The 12,220-nt window shown below is 37.0% G+C and overlaps 1 long non-coding RNA gene across 3 annotated transcripts in view; it reads left to right on the forward strand.

The window, feature by feature from the left end:
* LOC124170708 overlaps nt 1–11,466 on the forward strand; it is a 23,368-nt gene extending 11,902 nt beyond the window's left edge. The window contains exons 3-4 of one of the 3 annotated variants that reach the window (XR_006867559.1): nt 9,525–10,205; nt 10,296–11,464. This is a non-coding gene — a long non-coding RNA (uncharacterized LOC124170708). Of the gene's footprint in view, nt 1–9,524 lie in introns of all 3 variants that reach the window. The other 2 variants (XR_006867560.1, XR_006867561.1) reach the window with 2 other exon arrangements.
* Nucleotides 11,467–12,220: the final 754 nt, after the last annotated feature.

Consider the following 12,220-nt stretch of genomic DNA (forward strand, 5'->3'; position numbering starts at 1 on the left):
ACGTCACAGGGACCTAGTTTCTACACGAGAGGATAGGAGTTATGCATCGTCTGAGGTTACCAATGCAAGCATGAGGCACAGAGCTCAGGGAAACATGTCTTAATAATCACCTATTAAAACTGGCTAATGTCGGAAAGTTTTCTTCGTTTGATAAGGTATTAATAAACCTTTTTTAAGCCAAGCGCTACCGTTCAGCAAGGTACTCAGCTATCCGCTAGCATCCTGCGACGTATCAGAGCTAAGCCTCGCCTCAAGGTCATCTCACCGGGCGGGAGGGGGAACCAGAAATACGACGTACGGAGATATTTCCCGACATTCATACTTAAGCGTCGCGTTTTCGCGCGCTTGAAAATTTTCACTTTTCATTTAATCGCGAAAAATAGATGTTGTCATTTAAAAATCTAAAAGCGCGAAATACGTACTCCAGGAGTAATAATCTTTCGATTAAGGCAATAAAAAAATAATAGGAAACCACCCTATTCTCTTGCTGTATAACACGTGACGAAAGGGTAGCCTTGGACCGGTCCCGTTTGAATCGCAGAATGGTAGGACCGATTCGAAATTCTGTCTCGTGGTTGTTTCAATTTCAGGCATTATTGCATTGAACGATCACAATAAATAAAAAACATAATAAAATCTAATGATTTGTTAATATTCCCGGGTTTCGGCACCAAAAAATATTGCGTCACGGGGCCGCTTTGTCCCTCCCGAACATGGACCTTATCTTGAGACACTACGGCCAGATGAAGATAATCGTCGAGGGACAAGTAGATGGCGAGAACGAAAAAGGAAGACCTTTAAAGACATATATGGAAAAGGTAAAGGAGGATGTGATATATAAGAAATATGCGGGTCAAAAAAGATTAGCTGGCAGGAGAATTGAGTTGAATTTTTCATTGACCATTAACAATGTCTGGCCGTCGAAGGTCAACTGGGATATATGAAAAGAGGGATATGTGGACCTCTGTAGTGGCATAGCCACTGAGGGGGGGGGGTGTTATCGGGTCTCAACCCCCTCCTCGAGTCTTTAAAAAAGGCACGTCAAATACAATGGCCTCAATAAATGACTTTTAATATATAACTTACAAAATTACTGCCTTTAAACAGTTGGGCATGATGTTTTCCAGATATTTCAGGGCTAATCACAGTAAAATTTTACTCATTTTCAATCCCAGCACGTAGACTGTACCATTGACTTTAGCACCCTTGAAAACCTTACGTTTGACACCTTGGTTTGACCAAGCTCCTTTTTGGACGTAACTGTCACATCAGTGATGACCATCCCTGTGACCTCATTATGAACAACGCTGGTTTGCTAATAAAGATAGTTCCGTTAATTTTCATTTTAATATCCAATCAGAGAATAAAGGAGAGGAATTAAAAAAGAACTTTATTGCTTGGAAAGGTCACAGGGGTAGCCTAAGGGTAGGCAGAGCTAAGTGCATCACTCTATATCAACGGTGCTCCTATTAAGTCGAGAAAAAACGGAATTCAGTTGATTCCGCGAAAGCGCTGTCTATTTTCAATTATTTTAACACTCCTTGGCTTGTTCAAACAATGTTCTAGCGAGATGCTTAAAAAAGCACTACATTTGACAATTTTGGTAACCGAAATCCTGATATTTGCCGCCTTAGTATAAAAACATGTCCAGATTCTTACTAACATTTACATTGTTCAGCTGTGTATGTGTGTGACTTAAATAAACACTCCCGAAAAATATAATTATATACTTCTCACCAGTGAATACGACTCAAATAACCTTACTATGTTGATATTTTTTTATGTCGAAACCACAGATATGAATGCATTAACCATAATAGGGTAGTTTCCTTCATTAAAGAAAATGAAAGGCATCGATTGTGATTGGTTACCCACCATAGTCATAATAAACAAATTATTTGGCTTTAGAAATCCCTGTTTAGATGAATGTTATTGGTCAAATTTTGCCTCATTTGAAAAAGGCCAGATTGGCGCCCATGCGATGCCACTTCACGTTACGTCAAATATGCTATACGAGTGGTGCATGCATACATTTCTGTACTGATGGGCTTGGGGTATTGCATACCCGCCAGGGTTAGCGGGAGGTGCGGAGGCCTTCCGCCGGAAAAATTTTAAGATATATTGTTCAAAATGGTGATTTTTACGGCCTTCTGAGGGATATTTACTTAATCCTCACACTATTCTATAACCAATAGTAATCCAATTAAGGAAAATCGATTTAACTTGAAAATTTCTCTGAGCTCTGGGTTTATCCCCCAAACCCCCCCCCCCTCGCTGTGCCACTGCATGCATGCATGAGGCACAGAGCTCAGGGAAACATCTATTAACAATCACCTACTAAAAATGCCTATGGTCGGGAATTTCCCTCCGTTTGATAGGGTATTAATAATCCTTATTTAAGCCAAGCGCTACCTGCAAGCAGGGTACTCTGCTACTAGCCTGCATCGTAGTGGCGGTCATAGCCTTGCACCAAGGTGAACTCGCTCAGCTTCAGCCGAAACCAGAATGTCGTCACACGGGCTTTTCCCAGCATTCATACTTAGCCTTCGCATTTTCACGCCCTTGAAAATTTTTGCTTTTCATTTAAACGCAAGAAATAGATATGGTCATTTCAAAATATAAAACGGTGAAATAAGTCCTCCAGGAGTTTAGTTTTTCGATTTAGGCAGTAAAAATATTGGAAACCACCATATTGTAGACATTGCTTCCTCCCAATAACAATTGAGAAATAGCTCTAAGAAACAGAAAGATATCAGAGAAACACCGACTGGATAAATAAAAATACCATTGGAAGTAAATAATTATGTAAAGATATACAAGAAGAGAGAAATGGAAAAAGCGCAGTACTTCAAATATTTAATTATTGTAAAAAATTCTGCATGCAATTACAAAAATATAGGAGAGACAAAGGCAATGAAATCGTTATAACTATAATATAGCACACAGGGATACTAAAATCGTTTAAAAAAATCCACAATCAGTAAAAAATAAAAAAAACCTATTAAAGAAACATGCATTTAATAGGCATAACAGGAATTATAATACCTCACAAATCACTATCATTTCAGACCAAGGCATAGGCGAGCAATAAAAATAAATATCACTAAAATATTCATCAGAATAAGATTTCTTTGATAGTGAAAAATAAATACAGCAGGTATATTTAAAAACAGTTTATTTCTTAAAAAAAAGACTGCAACACCCATTTCAATAATGATTGTAATAAAAAAGAATTTGAAAAAAAAACAGATTTAATGCTAAAAATTGGTGCATGCAAAGAAACTGCAAAATATAATCCTCCATAGTACATGAAATACCATCAGTAATACAATAGTTGACAATCAATGAAATAAAATTATATACAAGGAAAACTATGTAAACAGAACGAAATTACTCGAGCAAAATATTGGATAAAATTCCATCACCGTATATTTTCAAAGAATCATTACCGCATTTGAAATTACTCTTGGATACCAGACTGCTTTAGCCAGAGGAAAGTCTAATGCTACAATTCAGTTTCGAAGATTAATAATTCATTCGCATCATCAATTGAATTGCTTAGACTTTCCTCTGTTACTCCCCCTCCCCACGTAGAGGGAGCAGTTTGGATTTGAGGGGGAGGGAGGGTGGGGAAGGATTGATAGTGAAAGGATGGGACATTAGTGTTAGTGCTAGTGTTACTACTATTAGTACTACTACTACAGCAAACAAAATATCACTCACTCACTCACTCATCAAGCGACATTCATTCACACACCTACGATAGAGCCCATGATTAAGTTGCCATGGCAGCAGCCCCCAGTTTGAAAACACTACGAACCTAAATATATTGCTCCTAGCTAAGATACGCACGGCGACGACCTAGCACTTGTCGATATAAACTATTTTCCTAGTCGGTACGCTACGCATGTCGACAACCTAAGAATCTAGTTTCCTAACGGATTAATACCTACTCTCCTGCCTAAATCTCCCACGATGCTGTAAAAAAGAAATACATTACAATAAACAAATAACAATAAATCACACAGCAATTAAAAACACACAGAAATAGTTCACAGTTCACTGATGAGAAGAAAACAATTCCAGGCCTTCTGCTTCTTCATATTCTTCAATCTTCGACTCTTCGACGTTCGAGTTCGACGCATTTCTTCTCCATGACAACGCAGCATTCAGCAGAATCTCCAGCTGCAACAAAAGAAAGGATTTGTACTATCGAAAAAACTAACCACCACATCAGGGTTTAATCCCACGGCACTAAAAATTAAATTTGGAATTAGAATAACTACAGGCATTGTCAGCACTGGTTGAGGCACATCAAATAAACATTTAAATTATGCATGCAAAATGGTGTATTCGAGTATTACCGGAATAAATTTGTTTGTTATTTAAATAAGTGCCATTTACTATGCATAGGTGTAGACCTGTTTTTACATGAATGTTACGTAAAAACTTTCAGTCCCACGAATGATTCAGAAAATTTAAACATTTACAAATATGAAAACAAACATGAAAATAAGGAACTGGAGATATAAATTTAATTTTGAAATCAATGGAGAAATAAAAATAATATCGTCTCAATTGGGTCTCAATGAAGGATTCCAATTAATAATGTATAACCTATAACATAACTATAATAATAACCTATTAGGAAACAAAAATGATACCTCCAATGATAAAGCTACCTTCATGATCCATTTAAAAATTACAGTCATATCAAACAATATGACTAAGGGGGGGGGGACCACTCTCATAAGTTGTAAACGAACTTTTCAGTGCTAGGTAATTGCATAAAGAATAATAGCTTAATATCACTGGCTCATAAATATTGATATTCAATTGAAAAACTAAAAATATGGCACTTAATGAGGCACTTACAGTGAATCCATTTCCTAATGCATGCAAAATGATGTATTTGAATGTGACCGGAATAAATTGGTTCGTTATTTAAGTGGATATCAATTCCGAGTGATATTTAGTTCTATCAAAATAAACTACTCTATAATTTATCCAATTGATTCCATCAAAAAATTCAATGTATTAATTTAGTGTTCAAATTTAGTGCAATACATTCTAGTACATTTGTGTAGTGCTGTGCTAAAGCATTGCACATAAGATTGAACATCCATTATGCATTCGTGTAGACCTGTTTTCACATTAGTGTTACACAAAGATATTCATTACCACAAATAATTCAAAAATATTTGCAAATAGTACATAAAAATGGCACTGGAAATATTGATTTAATGTTGAACTCAACAGAGAAATAAGAGGAATAACGTCTTAATAGAGGCCCAAGGAAGGATTGAATTAAATAAAGTGAACCTACTTGGAAACAACTAGGAAAAAGCTACCCTCATGATCCGTTTTTGGAAAAAATAACAGCCTCATCAAAGAATATGACTAATGGTGAAACCACTGTCTTATGTAGAAGATGGACTTTTCAATGTAAAGACATTCCAAAAAGAAGAATAGCTCAATAAAATTGGCTCGTAAATATTCATATCCAACTGAAAAAGCATTATGCAAAGAAGCAATTTAACAAAATGGAATTATTTAGACTAACAAGTCAGAATTTCAGTTTAGCAAAAAGTGGTTTTTTTCCTTATGTATGAACAGAATTTAATTTTTTATGTGCAGGGTGGAAACATGGTAATTAGTTGAAATAACATAAAATTCATTCCTACCATTTCTCAAGTGCGTCCCACACGTGAAATTCCAGATTACCAATCCAGACTAGTTCTGCCCTCCTCTCAAATTTAAAATTGAGTTCCAGCGATGAGTTGCAGCTGTAAATAGAAAAATGCAAATTATATGAGAAACTCAACTTTACAAACGTGAAAAGACTGTAGAAAAAACTTTTAACTTTGAAAATTCGTTTAAGTAATAATGATAGCCAATAACAAGAGAATGATATTAGTTGTTTAGATAAATCATAAAATGGATAAAACAAGTTTACAGAATAATGCATTCATTAATTGCTCTCGCTGTCTATTACACTAGAATTGCCGAACATATGTGACATAAGTCTTCCCATTAACGTTAAAATTTAACTTGAAATGCAAAGTATGACTTCGACTGTACACTTAAAATCATACAATTTTGACAGAAAAATCCTCCTTTACACACTTTATTTTATCAAATAATTAAGGTTCTTGATTTAAAAGTGAAGTCTCGAAACATATGATTATGAATAAAAACGAAAAACATTCTTACTGTTACGTGATGGCGCCATCAACGGAGATTCTTCAAGGAACGGAGAAGCATGCTATACGTCTTCTTCGACCGTTGTCTTTTGATCGTCAAATCCGGCGATGACTTGAGGCTAGGGAGAGGTAGGATTAGTAGCACATGCAAAAATAAAAATAACCCTTACACAAAATACCCCCAAAGCCTCGCATACACTCCACGACAACATACAGAAGGCAGCTTTGCACCTAAAACAGTGGCAAAGTGCTATTTCTGTATGCTGCAATGGATTAGCGTGCATACAATACTTTGGTTCGAAAGGCTTAAAATAAACGCACGCATGAAAACGCCTAGCCTTACGTTACGCAAACATTTTGGCCCGAGAGGCCCAAATCAAAGCTAACACTCGCATTATCTTCTTGTCTTGGTCCTCTTCTGTCTTTTTTTCTTCAAATCCAGCGATGACTTGATTCTGTGGAGAGGTAGGATTAGTATGCACATGCAAAAATATAAATAACACTTCCCTCCCCTACCCTCCTAAAAACACACCCAAAATGCAAGACAAAAGGAAATTATACCATATCACACACACACCCCTACCTATTTTTGAGCTCATAACCTAAATAAACCATATCAAGGTTTATGAAGCATGCTTTTTTCCTATTCATTTTGATATCATACCTTAAGCGCTATTTTCATAATTTTCTCAACCTTGTTCTTGGCCAATTTTTATATTCACGTGATTTGGTACCATTTATCATATACCTCTCATTTATTTTAACCATGTAACCATTTATTCACCATTTTTTAATGTGAGAGTCAATTTTTGACTCTATGCATTGTGTTCATTTGATTGACGTCGTCACTGAGATCTCTTGTACCTTTATGCCTTGATTCATACCATGTGTTTTGTGTGTGTTAATTTGAATAAATGTGTAAAAGACGAATAAATATAAACCCTAATTATCGCCCGAAAATATCGCTCCTATGCCTAAAACTTGTAGCGATGAACAGCCTATCATTTCCCCGCCCACTGTTGAGTATTTCTCTTTTTCTTTGCAGTCCAATACTTGAATTTCTTCATTTGGTGATTTCACTTTTCGATGCTTCGAAGACACTTTCCCAAATCTTGATTCTGTAAAGAAGAAGAAAGATAATCCAAGTTAGTTTATACCTCCAAAATCACGGATGTCCACAGCAGCGCATAGAATTCAATCTTGATTCAATACATTTAGGAAATTATTAATACTTTAAAATTAAAATTATACAACTATGATAAATGAGAAACATTCTGAAAGCATAGAATGATGAGCAGGAAATGTCAATAATGTTAAGTATTATCATACATTAATGGATATTAGGTAAATATTTAACCAACAATTAAGGTTATGCCCTTTTGGAGCATTGAAGAGTAAATAACATGAGCAAAGTGGAAATCAAGTGAAAGCAAAGTCATAGAAAAATACAAAGTGGAAAATAACGTCTTGTTCTTATAATATTCCCATTCACTGATCTTCTATTGCTGACAAGCGAAATCAACAATAGCAAAGCCAAAATACAGCTACGTTTTAGAAAAAAATATTATTTTTAAGTGATCGTATTATGATTACCGTACCCGAAGGATTTCATTTGGTTTTTATTGAAAGTTGCTTCAATACTCGTGTTAATGCGTATTCACCGAAGATTACTTCAGTGGTGGCTTAGTCACTATTTCAATCTAAAAATCACACAACCAATTAGCGACAAAAACAAATGACTAGATTCAATGTATGCTGATCTAATGAAAATAACATTTAAAAAATAATCAATCCATCAATAGCAGAATTTCCATGTTTTACTAATCTCGCGAACATAAAAGGCCACTGCATCAACGTCATTCATGATTGAGAAATTAAGAGAGCAAACTATATGTACTATAAGTGCAAAGAAATAAAATAGTAGTGAGGAAAGGAAATATGGTTTGCAGTGGTAACAGGAGAAATGGGGAAATGAGAAATGTGGTGTCCACTCATGGCCCAGGATGATACTGTAACTCCCATACTGGCTTGTCAACTCTAGAAGGTACAAGTAGATTGTGCTGCAACAATATGTGCTTCTTGATATTCCTCAATGAGGTTTTTAACACAAATACAACCCAGTTTGGGTAAGACACAGCATAGAAAACTATGAAAGACACAAAAAACACTCACACAACTAAGCAGAATGCATTTTATGTGTTGAATATTATGCTGATGAAAATCTTGAAATTAATGATGACTGTGATTTGGATAATATGAGTCACTTATTTCCATGTGTACTAGTGAAGAGTACTTTGGAGACTTGCATCCTATCCTTGCAACTTCAATTTGATGGAAACCTAACATGAGTCCCAAGTAAAGGCCGTGGAAAATGAAGCAACGAAATTAAGCAAGGAAATATTATTGAAGAGCAAAGCTTTAGCAGTGTCAAGGACATACCCAGGATCAAAAGTAGGGGGGGGGGCAAGTTGGAAAGCTTAATGAAAACAAAATTTTAAGAAAATTATGAGAGCGATTTATTAGTTTTTAATAATTATCTGCTTGAAAAAATATTGATTTTTATTTTAGTTCCCTGTCTATACTAATACAGTTTTTCTTTAAAAGAAAATTCGTTCAAAACTTTCGCTTTGAACTAAATTTATTTTCGCTTCTGGGGGGGGGCAGCTATCCCCTCATGCCCCCCACTGGGTATGCCCATGAGCAGTGTATGACCCTTCAAAAGACCTATTTTTCATTAGTATTGCTTCTCCTGTTAGAGTGGAGGATGTTTTGGCTATTAGAGAAGGGAATGAAGAAAGGCCAATTGAATTTAGGTCCAAGATGTTGACAATCACGCAGCAACGATGTTCTCGGTTAGAAAGAGAAGCTTTGGGAATAATCATTGCTTTGTAGAAATTTCATAAGTATCTATGGGGCAGAAAGTTTAAGATTGAGACTGATAACATGCCATTAAAATCTATGTTCTCACCCACTAAAACGACACCAAAAGTATCTGCTCAATGATTGCAGAGATGGTCAGTCATATTGGGCAATTATGACTACTAGCTGGAGTACAGAAAATCAAGCCAGATGGGCTCAGCTGGCATGCTATCAAGGTAACTGGTTAAAGAGCATATGGTGTGGATGAAACTTGCAACTTTATTGTAGACCTGCCTGTCTCCTGTGAAACCATTATTCTCGAAACTGACACTAACCCACAACTAAAGGGTGTGACATCTCTTATCCTGAAAGGATGGCCAGAAACTTGTCCTGGTGCAGATATGAAGGTCTACTTTGACTCAAGGCATGCACTTTCAATTGAAAATGCTTGTATACTTCTAGGAGATTGAGTAGTTGTTCCACCATCTCTCCAAGGAAGGTGCTCATCAATCTGCATGAAGGTCATCCCGGTGTGGTCCAAATGGAGCTGAGGACCTGTTCCATCATGTGGTGGCCCAGCATCACCCAAGGATATTGAGGACTTTGTGGCCACATGTGACCGTTGCAGCAAGGTCAACTCTAAAGCTGTGTCCGCAGAACATGTTCCATGGACTCCCACAAGTCAACCATGGGAAGGGATTCATATTGAATTTTATTTCCTGAATGGTGTCACTTACCTATTGTGTGTTGACAGTTACTCCAAATGAGTTAAGATTTCGAGCATGTCTAAAACTGATGCCAATGCCATCATAGACAAACTAAGTTTGTGTTTCTTCGAGTGACAATGGACCCCCCCCCAGCCTTAATTCCTAGCTGCGACCTTGCTGGGAATGGCCCATCAGGACCGCACTTAGTCCCCTTGTCCCTATCCTGGATCCGCCACCACTAGCGATAACTCAATTTATGATCTCCTAAAAACGAAGAAATGAACCATAAAATGCAATGAAGTTACCAACTCGTGGAAACTGGGTGACAAATTTCGTGTTTTCTTACATTGAACTTAAAAGAGAAAGAAATACATGGAAAGGATGTTTTTGGTCGAAGCTTATCTTAATTTTCTATCAAAGAGTTGCGACTTTCTAGGTGACCGACACGATACAAAAGTTAATTCTCATAATACCTTAGAGATCAGCTAAACATTATCCATAACAATATGTTTTCTTTTTTTCGCAGACGTATCGCATTGATTACGGCAATGCATGGGAAGGTAGAGAAAGAAGACATCATTCCCACACCATTGCCGTTCATCCATGGAGGAAAGAAACCAGTACCAAGGCAGAACTGGATTTCTGGGAAGAATGGTAGCTGGTGAAACCCAGCTGCGAGGAAGACAGCGGAGAGGTACATCAGATATGGCTGCCGATATCCAAGAGTACGAAGAAATGGTACAGGAATTGAAAATGCTTGAGAAGAAGAGGAAGTCCTTGATAACGGCATACAACGAAGGGCTGGAGAGACTGTCGAAGCTGAATGTACAACCCCAGGTTGTTAGAATACCACATAACACAGTGCTGGATAACGTCACATGCAAGATAAATATGATAAAACTACAACTATCACAAATGGATCAATATTATGGAATTGATATCCAAAAACATTATTCACTCTCGTCAACCTATGAGGCAATATTATTAGTTTCACGGTTCTTATGTCACAATAGGTGATCAAGTTCCAAATTTTGTTCCTTTGCTCTTTGTAAAATCAAAATTGTTAGTTGTCACGCATCCTGTTCATGCAATGGCACGAAAAATTGTGTAAGAGCAGTAGGTCATTCACGATGAACTATATTAGCTTAAATAATATTAATTGAACGCTTTGATTTTTTAATTCGGCGTGTTACGGTGATTTTTCCCTGCATGGCCAAATTGTCTTACACATCACACGATTGATGTCATCAAAGGCATCGTCACAATATCATTATGGCATGCCAAAACCAAATTATATTTCATTGAATGTTCCTAGGGATGCATTAAAATTTGATGACTTGGTTGGCTCTCTAATTGCATAGCATTATAATTTTTTAACCTTGTTCTCCCATTGATCTCCATAGATTATATATTTCACTGAATTTCATTATTTGAATGGCATCCAGTACGCGTTAATTTTTTATCAACGACCCAGAGCTCCCCTTCTCGCTTACTACCTCGTCGAACAATAGATAAAAAAGCATTGAAAAGGGTGATGAATTGTCGTTCGTATACGTCACGGTTATGGTCAAGTGGAGCAAATTACAGATATACCTTCTTGCATGTTATATTCGCCGTGGGGACAAAGGCTAAAATCTCGAAGAATTTCTTTCTGGGACGTCATTTTATCCTTAAAGGGATATTTTTTGAGGCCAGAATTAGTGTCGTATGCTATGTCAGAAGGTATCTTTGTAGATGGTAACATTAGAATTTGTTGTAGATGCGTAGTTTTCCGCGGCGGTGTCTAGATGATGTTTCCATGTTCCTGGGTTTCACCGCGTGGATTTTCTTTGTGACAAAGAAAATCCACTTGGTGAAACCCAGGAACATGGAAACATCAATTAGAATTTGTTTACGCTCATCCTATTTAATCTGACAATACCACGGTATCAATATTTGTGAATACCACGCCAGACAAAGGCGATTGAAATATTAAGAAGTGGGGTAGTAGTCGCCGCGAAATGGATAAACAAAAGTAGATTGACTATGTAGAGTAGGGCAACTTTCAATTCTCCCATCTTGCACATTATTCTCGCTGTGAGGATGAAAGTCTTCAGTCTTAATATAAGTTGTCTCTGCGATGTGATTTTGGCCTTAAAAGGATATTTAGGAAGCCAGATATTAGGAAGCCAGATATTTAGGAAGCCATCGCCCATTGACGTCATCAATAACCTCGGAATGAACACACCCCAATAACCCCACCCCTCCCCTCCCTCCCCCTCCTGAAAAACCTGTAAAAAGGCTGTCACCCACGGCTATGTGCCTTTACAATGGCACAAGCTGCCGAAATCATGGTCGGTGATAATAAAATAGTGTGGAAGCAGACAAGTTGTTTTAATAAGCAGAATATGTTTACGCTTTTTCTCGCGTTCTTACTATTTCGTGGTTGTTGACTGTTCACTGATCGGGTGT

The sequence above is a fragment of the Ischnura elegans genome, chromosome X (assembly GCF_921293095.1).
Source record: "Ischnura elegans chromosome X, ioIscEleg1.1, whole genome shotgun sequence".
NCBI lineage: Eukaryota > Metazoa > Arthropoda > Insecta > Odonata > Coenagrionidae > Ischnura > Ischnura elegans.